The sequence below is a fragment of the Ornithodoros turicata genome, chromosome 8 (assembly GCF_037126465.1).
Source record: "Ornithodoros turicata isolate Travis chromosome 8, ASM3712646v1, whole genome shotgun sequence".
Lineage (NCBI taxonomy): Eukaryota > Metazoa > Arthropoda > Arachnida > Ixodida > Argasidae > Ornithodoros > Ornithodoros turicata.
This window is the reverse complement of record NC_088208.1, coordinates 23,726,360-23,739,051: the sequence shown is the minus strand read 5'-3', so window position 1 is coordinate 23,739,051 and position 12,692 is coordinate 23,726,360.

Genomic DNA, 12,692 nt, shown 5'->3' with positions numbered 1-12,692 from the left:
GCACTCGATTACCAACCGGAGGGCTACCCGGATTCGGACAACGCACCCACATTCCACTTCTTCCATGGTTCCATCAATGTGCCTTGTTGACGTCACCAGTATGGCGGCTGTGGAGAGAGAAGAAGAGAGGGGGAATATGTTTATTATATAAAAAAATAGGTTGAGAGGTTGGTAGAAGAGGCGCATGGATATATAAGGATAGGAAGGTGGCCCTATATGAAGATGCAGCCAATTTTATTCTTTTTTGCTAGATGTTTCGTGCAATAATTTATCTGTCCTCGAGACAAAAGTGAACTTCAAATGACGATTTGAAAGTAAATGACGCCGTAAACAAAATTTTGCGAACAACGAATAACGACAAAACTACACCGCGTAATTCCATCACAAGGCCAAACATTCTCAAACGACACCTCTATAGGAGAAGACATCTGACCAACCCGTGTTTCGTGCAGCAGAGGCACTGATACGCTATATACGGAGCTGGCCTTTTGAATTAAGCTCTTCTACTCAACATTCCTTTGTGCCGATAAAGAAAGGCTGGCACAGCTCGAGGTCTGCGAGGATTCGAGTCTAATTTGCATTTAGCAACCAGGATTCCTTCGAAGAGGGATTGGAATAGCGGAAACTAGCTTGGGAGCATGCTTCGCTAATCAGACCGTGCCCGAGGCTCGCGCTGCGACCGGAAATTGCTATGCACGAGGGAGGGGGGGGGGGGGGAGCTGGCCGAATTGTTTAAATCGCAGCTGGTCGCGCGAGATTAGGAGTGTACAACGATAAGTGTGGTACGACACCCACTTTAAATGCGCTGCTATGATTGCGCAAATGAGTTTGATTGGATGAAAGTCTGCGCAGTCGGTTGCTTTCGTAATTTATCTACATTGTAAGGTCGGTGGATTAATAGCTCTTGCCCTGTCGGCCGGCACGGCGATGTGGTCTAGTTGGTCCAGCTCCCGTCAAAGTTAACGATAACACTGGGGGAAAAAAATCTCTCATTTTAACAGCCACCCTGGTGGCACTGGGGGAATGTTAAGTGAACAAACTCCCTGCGTTAAACTAAGGGAATAATTTTATTCAATTAAGATTACCTTATGGCTTCAAAGGTTGCTGTCTTCTGTGTATGTGCACGATAATGGTTGTGTGTGCGATACTTCTAATTATTATGTTATATTCTTATTATGTCGTACAATTCTTCCTGGCACTGCTTTGTTGAGTGCCACACATTTCACACTTGCCAGTAGAGCATTACACATCCACCACGTTATTTTGTAAACCCCACGCCCCTCTGTAACGCTAACGCCCTGAGGGTATGATAAATAAATAAATTAAATAAATAAATAAATAAATAATCGCGCTCGGACACAAAACCACTTTTTTTTCAGTGTTATTATTAAGGTTGACGGGAACTGTACACCAATGCGATTTCGAAGCACGACATGGATGAACACAAGGAATGTTTGACTTACGTGTTCGGCTGGAAGCGCAGTCCTTGCTCTGTAGCAGTGATGGGCAAAGTACACCTCAAAGTTGTACTTGAAATAAAGTACCAAGTACCTGACACCTGTTGTACTTTATGTACAGTACAAAGTAAAATACTACAAACGTACCTAAAGTAATGTGCTAAGTCCTTTGCGAAGTTCTTTGAAGTACTGATTAATTACATTACAAATTTGGACCGTATCGCTGGACGTTCCAAAACTTGGTAATTGAGCAAATTGGAGGTAATTATGTTTCGACTTTTATCTTTAGAAAGCTTTTGGCTAGCATTTTTACAAAGAACTAGCTAGAAAATATGGATAGTTTACGGCTGGCTCATTGATAAAAGCTGAAAGAAACGCTTTTGCAACAAAGCTTTGCGTTTGTATTGCGAATTTGCTACTTGAGTACTTGAAAGGAAAGTGGCGAAGAAACGTACTTAAAGTACAGTACAGAGTACACAAATTGAAATGTACTTTAAGTAAACAACAAATACTGAGAAATGTATTTAAAGTAGAACTTGACTACTTCGTACTTCAAGCACTTCCTATCACTGCTTTGTAGGACCACGCAAATATGAATTACACACGTCTAAAGATTTTTGTTATAATTTTTCGTGCAGCCAATAGGATTAGGCGCAACAGGAGGTACCGTTTTGTTTTTCGCGTGATTTGCGCCAATTGTATGCTTAGTCTAAATAGGACAATAGTGTACGGGGCAATTTTAAACAGCCGGGACTTATCTCTTCATATGTCGAATCTATTCTTTGTACAGCCTGTATACGAAGCTTTCAACGAACTGCACTACTTTCTGCACAAGCTGAATATATTTTTAATAGATCTCTACCTGAGAAACGTCATCATGACGTTGGTAGTCAGACTGAAACCGAAACAAATCGGAAGGGGAGGACCTGGTTCGCTCCTACCTTTGAGCGTAGTTCAGCTCTACCAAACTGGTGGCGATGTCGAACACTATGACGTCATAATGTTTACAAACAGGGAGAGGTCTATTTGCTAGTAAGATTGAGGTAAAACGGCTCGAGGCGACATCTGGTGAGAAATCAATCCTAATTTCTCAAGCAACAGTGATCTATGTTCCCGACTGGCTTACTGCCCGTGATGCCTACGTAGCCGACTTCAGACACAGTGTTGTCCGCTTCCTCATATCCCAATGGAGTATTCCGCCGTGTTTGACTAGCAATGCGGCTTTGATGAATACTTCGGCACAATATTGCCCGTAATTTTGAATTTTAATCTTCTAAAAAAAAAATTAGCGCAATTGTGACGGAAATTGTGACGTGAGGGTCCCGTGGGCGTTCTTTTTGAAATATATTTTTGTTGTACGTATCAAATATGTATGTTTCACAAGCCTGGTATGCAGTTGAGAATTGTGCTGATCGAAAATCACAATTGGCTAGAGTGTAGTTTATGACTACGTTCAAAACATTCTGTCAGCTGTTACAGAGTTGTATCTTATTAAAAATTCGGAACGGTTACTTCCTCAGTTGACCCATTTTCAGGGATCGAGTAGGTTTATAATATCACTGGATGCTAAGAACGTGTACTTTTCGTTAAAAAAGACATCGCTTTTGAGTCGTGCTACGGCCTTTCTTTTTTTCTTTTTTTATGCTAACTAAATGTAATTGCTGGCTTGAACTTGTTTTGTGTCGCCCACCTCTTTCTCGCTCACGCTCAGGCTTTTCACAATCGTCATCATCGTCATCAACATCGTCATCCTCGTCCAGCTTCGAACGTTCTACCATCGCAATCTTATGGCGAGTTCGGGTGGTCATTTCGGAGCAACTTTTTTTGCAAGATCTCGAGCAGTCATGTTCGCTTGGTCAAAATGAAGCAAATCTCGATTGTTCGCGTGGCGCTTTCCGAGCGCTCGGAATTTGCTAGCTAGCACTTTTTTTGCCCGGTCTCAAAACGATCGAGCACCAGATTGCTCAACTGTATCCGGTGTCGTCACATCCGCACTGCAACGGTGGCGAGTGCCCTCATTGGCCCGCATGTTGAAATCACGTGGTTTAGCAGACGACAGAACTCGAAGACTTGCGACCGCGACGCCCCTAGCGTGATCCAAGTACCTAAAACCGCTAGATTCCTAGCAATCATGTTCGGGTGGCGACGGTCACGTGATCCAGCTCGGTCGCCGACCTAGCAATTTCCGAGCGCTCGGCCGCTTTGCTACGAAATGACCACCCGAATTCGCTATTACACATGCCATTACCCGTCTCTCTGGATTCTGAGGATTTCGATGCAGTTGAGCGCCGGGTACGTGCGCAGAACACAGAAAGCGGTCTCCGAACTTCTGTAAAAACAGATATAGTCACACGACCCTACCAAAAAAACCCAATCATTTCCCTCCCCGACGTGCGGCAGACGCAAACGCACAACTTTCATAATCCGTGAGCTGCACAACATAAACAGCAAACAAACACATGCTCCATCCTGAACTCGTTCGACCTTCTTCCAGCAGTTGGGCACCCACTCTGCTGAGGCCCTTCATCACGAATCCACGTTCTTCTCGAAGATAGATCTAGTTCGAGCATAATACAAATACAAATGGGCCCTGAAAGATATCCACTAAACAAATATTGCGTGATGCAGCTAGCACGATGATCCATATGCTGCGTACTTCACTTCGCTAAACTTGGAATGAATTCACAAAAACAGCAGTTCCGTCAAACTCGGAAGAATTTTCTTTGTTCCGAAACAAAAAATAAAAAATAAATACGTTGCTTAAGCTGGTCCCGGACGTGTTTCTTCCGGGGGCTCGCACCTACAATCCTCTTTTGTCTGCATACCGAAACGCGCGGCTAATTTTAGAATCACGTGCATCGATTGCTGGCAGAGACGTCTTCCTCCATTTTCGCCGCCGCCGCCGCGGCCGCCGCCGAGGCTTTTGTCGTCTACAACTTCTATTCACATTGCAGAATTGTATTGCCAAGCGTTACGGAACCTTCATCTATTGAGACGAGAGGTTCGTCGAGTATGTATTACAATGTGTTCTGCGGCTCCCACGCTAAGCTCATAGTTGTGGTCTTTTATAGGCAGGGCAATCTTGTACCATGTGTCGTCGTGTAAGGCTGTGGCCAGTTAGAATTCGTAACGGGAGATTACACGTGCCGCGTATTGCCCTCATTAATTACATAATAAATGCATTTTGCTTTGGTGTTTTTTTTTTTCGTTCATATCATTTCTCTTCATGGGCGTCTTGAGAAAAAAAAATCACTTTGATATGACAGGACATTAGAGAGCTTTGTTTCTACCACCACTCGGTTTTTACTATCGATTTCTAGAAGGTTTGTGTTGTAATGTGCATGACAAGGGCGGTAACGTGCGCCGAAAATGTATTTTTGGTTCAAAATAGAAAGGTGTGATTCCTGTAAAATACAAGCTAAACCTTAAATATCACGTTAAAAAAAAATATATATATATAAAGAACACACGGCGCCTTGTAAATGTAGAGGAGTAAATTCGGGAGCAACTACAGCTTCTACTCTTCTTGATTGCAATTAATCCCGTTTTTGGTCTCCTGGCCGTGATATTAACTCCCCAGCATTGTGCAAGCAGTCGCTAAATTTCGCTGAAACAGCCGTGCATTCGGTCCCGAATGGGACTAATTTATGTGGAAATGTGCCTAGAAACAACAGAAAGTGACAACTTAAGTCCTACAATTGGGACCGCTCCCTCATCCGTGGAAGGCTCCTGCGATTGGCTACCAGCCTTTGCACGACGCCACCGCTTCGAGATGTAGTGCCGGCTCTCTCTTTCCCCTCAGTCCCAACTTGGCCACGCCGCACTACATTGGCGCGCGCGGAGCGATTCTTGTGTGGGGGCGAGGTCAAGTGTATGGCTTATGTTGTCACTGACTATAGTCCGCAGCAGGACTGAGAGGTGTATATAGCAGACACGTAGAAGATACTACATAAAAGTATTTAAAATACGTTACTAAATACTAAGCGCAAAATGTATTTAAAATACAGTAAAGATAGTCAGAAATGAAAGTATTTAGAGTAAAGTAGTAAGTACCTTGAAAAGTATTTAAGATACTTATAAGGTACTCAAAAAATGAACAGCCACAGAAGTGTCAAAATACGTCTGCAAATTAGACAGATGCTTTATTTGCACGCAGTAACAGAGCTCTAGTTCAAAGTGTTCATCCGGCAACCGTCCTCTCTTCCTTTGAAAAACGTTTCCTGAGAGCCCAGTCTAGGGTCAGAACACACGCAAGCCAAGTGATAACAGCGTGGATTCCTTTGAAACACCAAGGTAGAACTGCAGTTCCCGCTGTTGTGTTGTGTCACCGTCCTCTCTTTGGCTGCAAGTTTTTACTCATCCTTTGAAACAACCTGGAAAGGCCAACTGCTTTTTCAGGTGCGGCAAAAGAAAGAGAATGCCCATCTGAATATTCGACAGAAAGAGCAATTAGAGTACTGACACTAATTACTGGAAAAAAATTAATTACAGTACAAATACTTTGCACGAAGCGTACTCAGTATGATACTAAGACAGACCAACAAAAGTACTTAAGATACAGTATTTAGAGTACAGTACTCAAGATACTCCAAGTTTAGCGTATAACAGGGGTGCCAAACTCTCTCGTGTTCGCGGGCCACATTGAGCGGGAAAAAAAAAGAGCAATTTTAGCCGTTTTGGCGACTAAGTGCGTTGCCGCAAAAATTAGTCCCTAAGGGACTAAATGCACGGGATTAAATGAATGTCATAGAGCGGGGACAGCATTTCATGCTTCGTTCTAATAGTCGCAGGTACATAATTCGTGTGCATGAATGAAAGTAACAAAAGATAATAATGTTGAATGAAAATATTTTGACTTAAAACGTCAACCGTATATGTCGAGTGACATAAGATCTTGTCACATGCATAGGGCAGAATTTCGCAAGAAAGGACCTCTAACTATATTTTTTTCCTCTGTGCGGTTGAAAAATTACAAAGCTAGCTAAGTATATAGCCTTATTCCATCAAATTCACGAACAGCACGTATTTACGTGGACTGTTGCACTCAGGAGACCATCAGCGAAGTTCGGTGACTCTTTGTAGTCCTGGGGAGTAAATTTCGCGGTTAGGGGCCAAAATGTGGAGTAATTAAACTCTGGGGGACTAGAAGCTGCTATTACTTCCCATTTTACTCAGAATCTTTTTGAGTGCATGGCTTTGAGATAACCTATGTTTGTGATATAGATGACACAACACAGTTGACTTAAAACTATATAAAACGTATGGGCCTATATATTTGGTTAAGCGTTGCTCAATCACCGGGCCAGCAATTCTTTCTCTTTGCTGGGTCATGAGTACAATTGGCAAATTTTGTTTTTAACTATCGCGTCAACATCGTGCGAAAGTGATTGCGCAATTGCAATCTTAAGGACAGCGTTGAGGTGCTCGTTTGTTATCTGTGAGCGTAGCCTTGACTATATCCAAGTTCATCACAGAAAGCGCCTGCTCGCAGACGTATGTTGGCACAGTTGTCTCGCGACTTATATAGAGCCACGAATTATTATTATTAGACGTATGTTGTACCGAATGTGGACAGTTTTCTCCTCGCCCTATCGTCGGATATTTTCGCCCAACGTAAGAATGAAACTCCAGTGAAACCAGCTCCAGTGAACTTGATCTTATCGGTGCGTCGCAGCGCGGGTCAGCCAGATCCGTTTGTTAATCATCGGGAACGTTGTCAACAACTGCGGAAAATGCGACAAGCCAAAAAGCTCCGTTTCAAGTCCCCTGCACTCGAAGAATCTTTGCTCGGACTCACTCAGGAAATCACCAAGCCTACGACTGAACCAATCCGTTTCTGGTGCCATCCAAGTGGCATCTGGTGGCATTACAAATCGGCCATGCAAGGTTTGTAATAGTAATAGTAATCTGCAAGGTAATAGTAATCAGGAAAAAAAATCTGACGCTGGGACAGCATTAGAGACTCAACCAGCGAAGCCGATGAAAGCAACACAGAGAGAGACAGGGAACGTTAGAACGTTCAACCTTTTTATGGTAAAAGGTTTAAAGTTCCTTTAATTTCATTTAAAGTTCCTCTAATAAGAATTCTGGTTCATTTCAACAACTTCAGTAGTCAACATAGTATCGATATCTTTGCTCGTACTCGAATGTTTCTGACCACCTTTACGGAGTTACTCGGGACTGACTTATTTCACAATTACTATTGTTTGCGCTTGTTGCTACTTATTTTTGTATGCCTCAGACTACTGTGTATATGCTGCGTATATTGAATATTGTTGTTCGCCTTCTTTTCTTTTCTTTTTTTCTTTCTTTAGCATCTTTTTTTTTCTGGTTTGATTCTTTTTAGTGATTAAGGGTGCACTGTTGCTGTTACCCAGACCTTTACCGGCTGTTCACAGGCACCTAAATAAATAAATAAATTGAAATTGAAAAGTTCAACGTTCCCTGTTTGTCATTGCGTTACTTTTGTCGTCTTCGGTGTTGTCATGTGGCAGCCGGCCCCGCTCGTCTCTTAATTAGAGAGTCACCGGCTGTTACAGGCCAGTTGTAACAGTTTCCTATCCACGCGATATAAACGGCACGAGTGCGGAGCCCAGTGATAACGTCACGACCGTTCATGAAGCTCGGGTCGAATGCTTGTTTTTTTTTTTTTTTTTTTTTTTTTTTACTCGGGGACCACGCGGGCTGTCGCCACTTTCGGCACCCCTGGTGTTTCGCCACCTGCACAACTAACAGTAAAGTAAAACGACGGGAGGAAGAGGGGTGAGTTGGTGATAGTTCATGTCGTTACACTGCAGCAATCAGACGGGATGAAAGGAGGGGGGGGGGGGGTGTTAAACAAGGACACAAACGTATATGCAGTAAAGTAAGAGCTTGCGATCCCAGAATAGTTTTTTAAAGTGTCAAATCTTGCTACACATCTTCACGTGCCCTTAGAAGTCGCGAATATCTCACTTCGCGAAAATTAAGAGCTCTCCAACGATAAGGGCTTTACGGTATTTATTTATCGTTATTATTCGCTTATTATATATATTTTTTCCTCCAATATCAAAACTCCTGTGGCAAGCCTCATCCCATGGAGGATGTGGCAATGATCAACACCTTCCTATGCGTTTTCGCTTTGCTTTCTCCTTCTTTTTTTTCTTCTCTCAATTCAATTCAGTTCGTATGCGTTTGCATATCCACGTTCGAAAACACGGCCGTATCAATATCATTATATATTCCATTAACGCACCGGTTAACAATGTTATGAGAGACTATAAACACCAGTACTGCACTGCTGTTCAGTGCTTTGACATGTTTAGTTCCAATAATGTGTCTCACATTGCTTTACAGGCACAACGTACTGTTCCTTCATTCATTGAACGTTGAACGCTTAATACGTTAAATGCACTTACTTTTCTTACGACGCGATAAAGGACACCATACGACAAAGACAACAGTTGTGTTAAGAATGGACAAATACATAATTATGAGACCGATTCACACACACGCGCGATTTTAAGATCTCTTCTTTCTTTCTTTCTTTCTTCATGTGGACCTCCTCTTCTTTTTTTTTTTTTTTTTGCTGGCGTTTTCCTTTCATGGAGCGGTGCTATCATAATGCCAATGTGGTGTGTGTATGTGTTTTCACCATTTTAGTGGCGGCTTTTATGGTTAGTGCCAATACCGTAAACCCACCGCCTTAAAGTCATTAATCTCTTTTCAACACCCTCTCAGGCCAACACGATTTTTTTTTTCCCGAAAGGCAGGGATGTCATTTACGACCCTTTTTTTTATCATAAACCCTTTATCGGTCCCCGGGCAGTCCAGTGTTCGCAGGCTGGAACTGAATAAGGCGAAGCTGTCTCTTAATATGTGAGGTGTTTCTTCGGGAGAGCGATATGTGTTTACTTGAACTTTCTCTCCATTTATTTGCAGCTATTTGAATAACGTATTCGGTTCGTTTGTAAAATAATAAGAGCATAAATGGCCCTCTTTTTACCAACCAAAGACGAAAAGCATTTCTTTCACAAGAAAGGGGAATCCACCGCGCTTTAACAATAGACCTCTCACCCGAGAAACGTCATCATGACGATGGTACACAGACTGACACCGAAACAAATCGGAAGGGGAGGGCTGGGTTCCACGAATGGGCACTTGTTCGCTGCCTCCTACTGAAATAAAAGTAGGACCGTAGGTCGCGTCCCTTTAAGGGACCATTGTAAAACCCCCCAAGTCCGTGGCTTTCGGGCCCGACCTTGTTCCCTCCCTATAGCTTCGAGCGTAGTTCAACTCTACCAAATTGGTGGCGCTGTCGAACACAGTGACGTCATTTGTTTACAAACCGGGAGAGGTCTATTTACTTCATCATGCTGTTAATGGACGGGTGGACGTTATACGTAGGGTTCCGAGCTCCGTATTTGTGGGTTCCAGTAATCGAGAACTGAACAAGGAAGGCCCTACCTTGATGACTAGTTTACTGGTTGCATCGTTTCCTTTGGTGTCAATACTACCCCGCAACGCGAGTTTACCAACCACTGCGACAAGGAACGGTGACAAAATCCACCGTGCAGCTGTCTTTCGCGGAGCATCCGCGCGAAGCATCCGTGTAATGCGGTGAAGTAGACAAGAAAAACTCAGATTGCCTACAGATTGTCTTCACGAAAGGGCAGCTTGATGATGCGACACTGCCAGCATGATCGGACGCAAGCGAAAGCTGTCTAACGATTCTGTTGAGGAATACCCGGATTCCGAGGTGTCCACGTCGCCAGGGGATCGTGGCACAGATGTCAATCGTTCTCTACAAGATCCGCAGCGTGAGAGTGCGCGTTTTGGGGATGCAGTGCCTCATTCTTACTTTGTGAAAATGTCGTTTCACAGCTGTAACGTTTTCTCCAGACTTCTGATATTAACAGAGACATGATAACTAGAAGACGAAAAACTCCGAATCCTCGGAACCTAATAAACTACGAAAAACATCCCAAAAAAATCCCAAAAACGCCCAAAAACGCCCAAAAACCCGAAACCCTAGTTATGCATTTTCATCAGCAATAAGTTTCTGTTGTCTGTAGCGTGGCACTACCTGTTCTTGGTTTTATATCTCGTTTAACCTCAGATATTTTCAGTCCCACCTGAGTTTTAAGAATGAACACGTCACTTGCTAGCATAGCTCGGCATTTCGGGCCTTCGAAACTCACGATCACAATCATCTGATAAGGCCCCTGCTACGAACTCACGTGAAGGTCGACATGGCCCCGAGCAGCACAATGTACTGAAAGTCGAGTGCAATAGGGGTGGTCGGTATGTGTCTTATAAATGTTGTTTAGCTTCATGAGTGCGTTCAAGGCCTTCCACCTACCCGTCCGCCCCTATTGCACTCGACTTTCGGTACATTGTGCTGCCTGGGGCGTATCGGTGAGCTCGATCATGCCGCATATTCGTGCACTCACCGAATAACATCACACTCTAAACAGAGCAGAAGTGATGTTATCTTGTGAGTGCGCTAATATGCCGCATGAGCGAGCTCACCGATACGCCATGTCGACCTTCGCGTGGGTTCGTAGCAGCGCCCGAACTCACACCTTATCAGATGATTGTGATAGTGTGTTTCGAAGGCTCGAAATGCCGAGCTATGCTTGCTAGCAGGTACGAGTTCGCTGCCGTGATGTTCAACCCGTTGAGTTCACATCTTAGGTTTCCTGTATCGAACGAATGCAGAAGAAGCTATTTGTGCAGTCACCTGTAGGACGGGACACGGGCAATACTTGCCCACGTCACATTTCAAAAATAGTACTGCACTCAAGGCCTGCTCCGTCATATAGCAGCGCGCTACTATGGCGCTATGAAACGGCGCGCATAAACACTGTTATCGGACGGTTCACACTTGCAAAGTGGAGCTAGCGCTATAATTTAGTGGAAGTTCTTTGGTCGTTTCTGGTCTCTCCCATCATGGCGCCTTCGGAGATCGACAGCATCCGGACGCACAAGTTTGATCAAGAGACTAAGCAAAAAATTAGCAGACATTTTGGATGACAGACTCGCCGGTTCCAATGCGGTCGCCGTGCCTTGAAATGCGGAACCAAAACAACTCCACCACTTCCGCGACGTCATCGCTGAAGGGCCTCCTCATTGGTCAACAGGAATCTAGTGCAATTAGCGCTGCAAAAGTTGACACCGGCAAGCTCTAGTTTTTAGTGGTTTGGAGCACTGCGAGGAGGAAAATATCGCGCTACTTTCTAGCGCTGTGCAGTCTAAACTCGTTAATATGACCAAGTCCGTTCCCGCCGATTTTGGTCATAAAGCGAAATTGTCATATTAACAAGAAGCTATTTGCTCCCCCCCCCCCCAAGACTATGCAAGACTATAACTCACTAACGAATTCTGAAGAAGGGGTTGTGCTTTGTACGACAGTGTCCACACATGCGTCACACGGGGCCACTGATATTATTGGTGGATCACAAAGGCCACAGGGTCAACAGTCGGTGGTCACAATTGGGACATAACACCGGGGTTTTCCGCCGTGCGTTCTCGAAACTTTGTTCATGGTCGACGAGGTCAACTGTCGGCGGTCATAATAACGAGGGCAGAATACACGTGTTCTCCTTTTTCCGTCCTCAAAATTTCGGTCACAGTCGGATTAACGAGTTGTCAAAATAACGAGGGTAAGTTACGTGGTGTTTCTATGGGGAAAAAACGGTTCCCTAGGAAACCGGTCACAAAGTGAGGATGTCGTATTAACGAGTGTCATAATAACGAGTTTAGACTGTATAGCAAAGTGCTATAGGTCGGAACAGGCCTTCACTCTATGAACGAAAAGCAGGCACTCACTGCTTCGTCTCCCTCTCCAGCGAACATTCGGCGTTTTTGGGCCTCATCAGCAGCGTGCAGGCAGAAGAAGCGTATTGCCATTTCGTATGATCGGGGGCTTTCGTCATATTTGTTTCTATAATTATCTTGGCTTGCTCGACAGAAGAAATATGCCTACATTGTGAATGAGATGGTGGGCGATGTGCAATTTTCTGTTTTCTATTGCAAACTGTAGTATGGGACAAGCGCTATGCTCGCCCACATCACAATTCAAAAGTAGTGCCGCCCTTGCCCTAAAAACGAAGACACTCACTGTTTTGTGTGCCTCTCCGTTTTCGGCTTTTGCACAAGATTAAGAAAAGTATTTCCAGGAACAGTACTTCAAGCAATATACTGCCCCGCACAAGGGTATTCGTTGAATGTGTTGTCATCAAGTAGTAGTAGTAG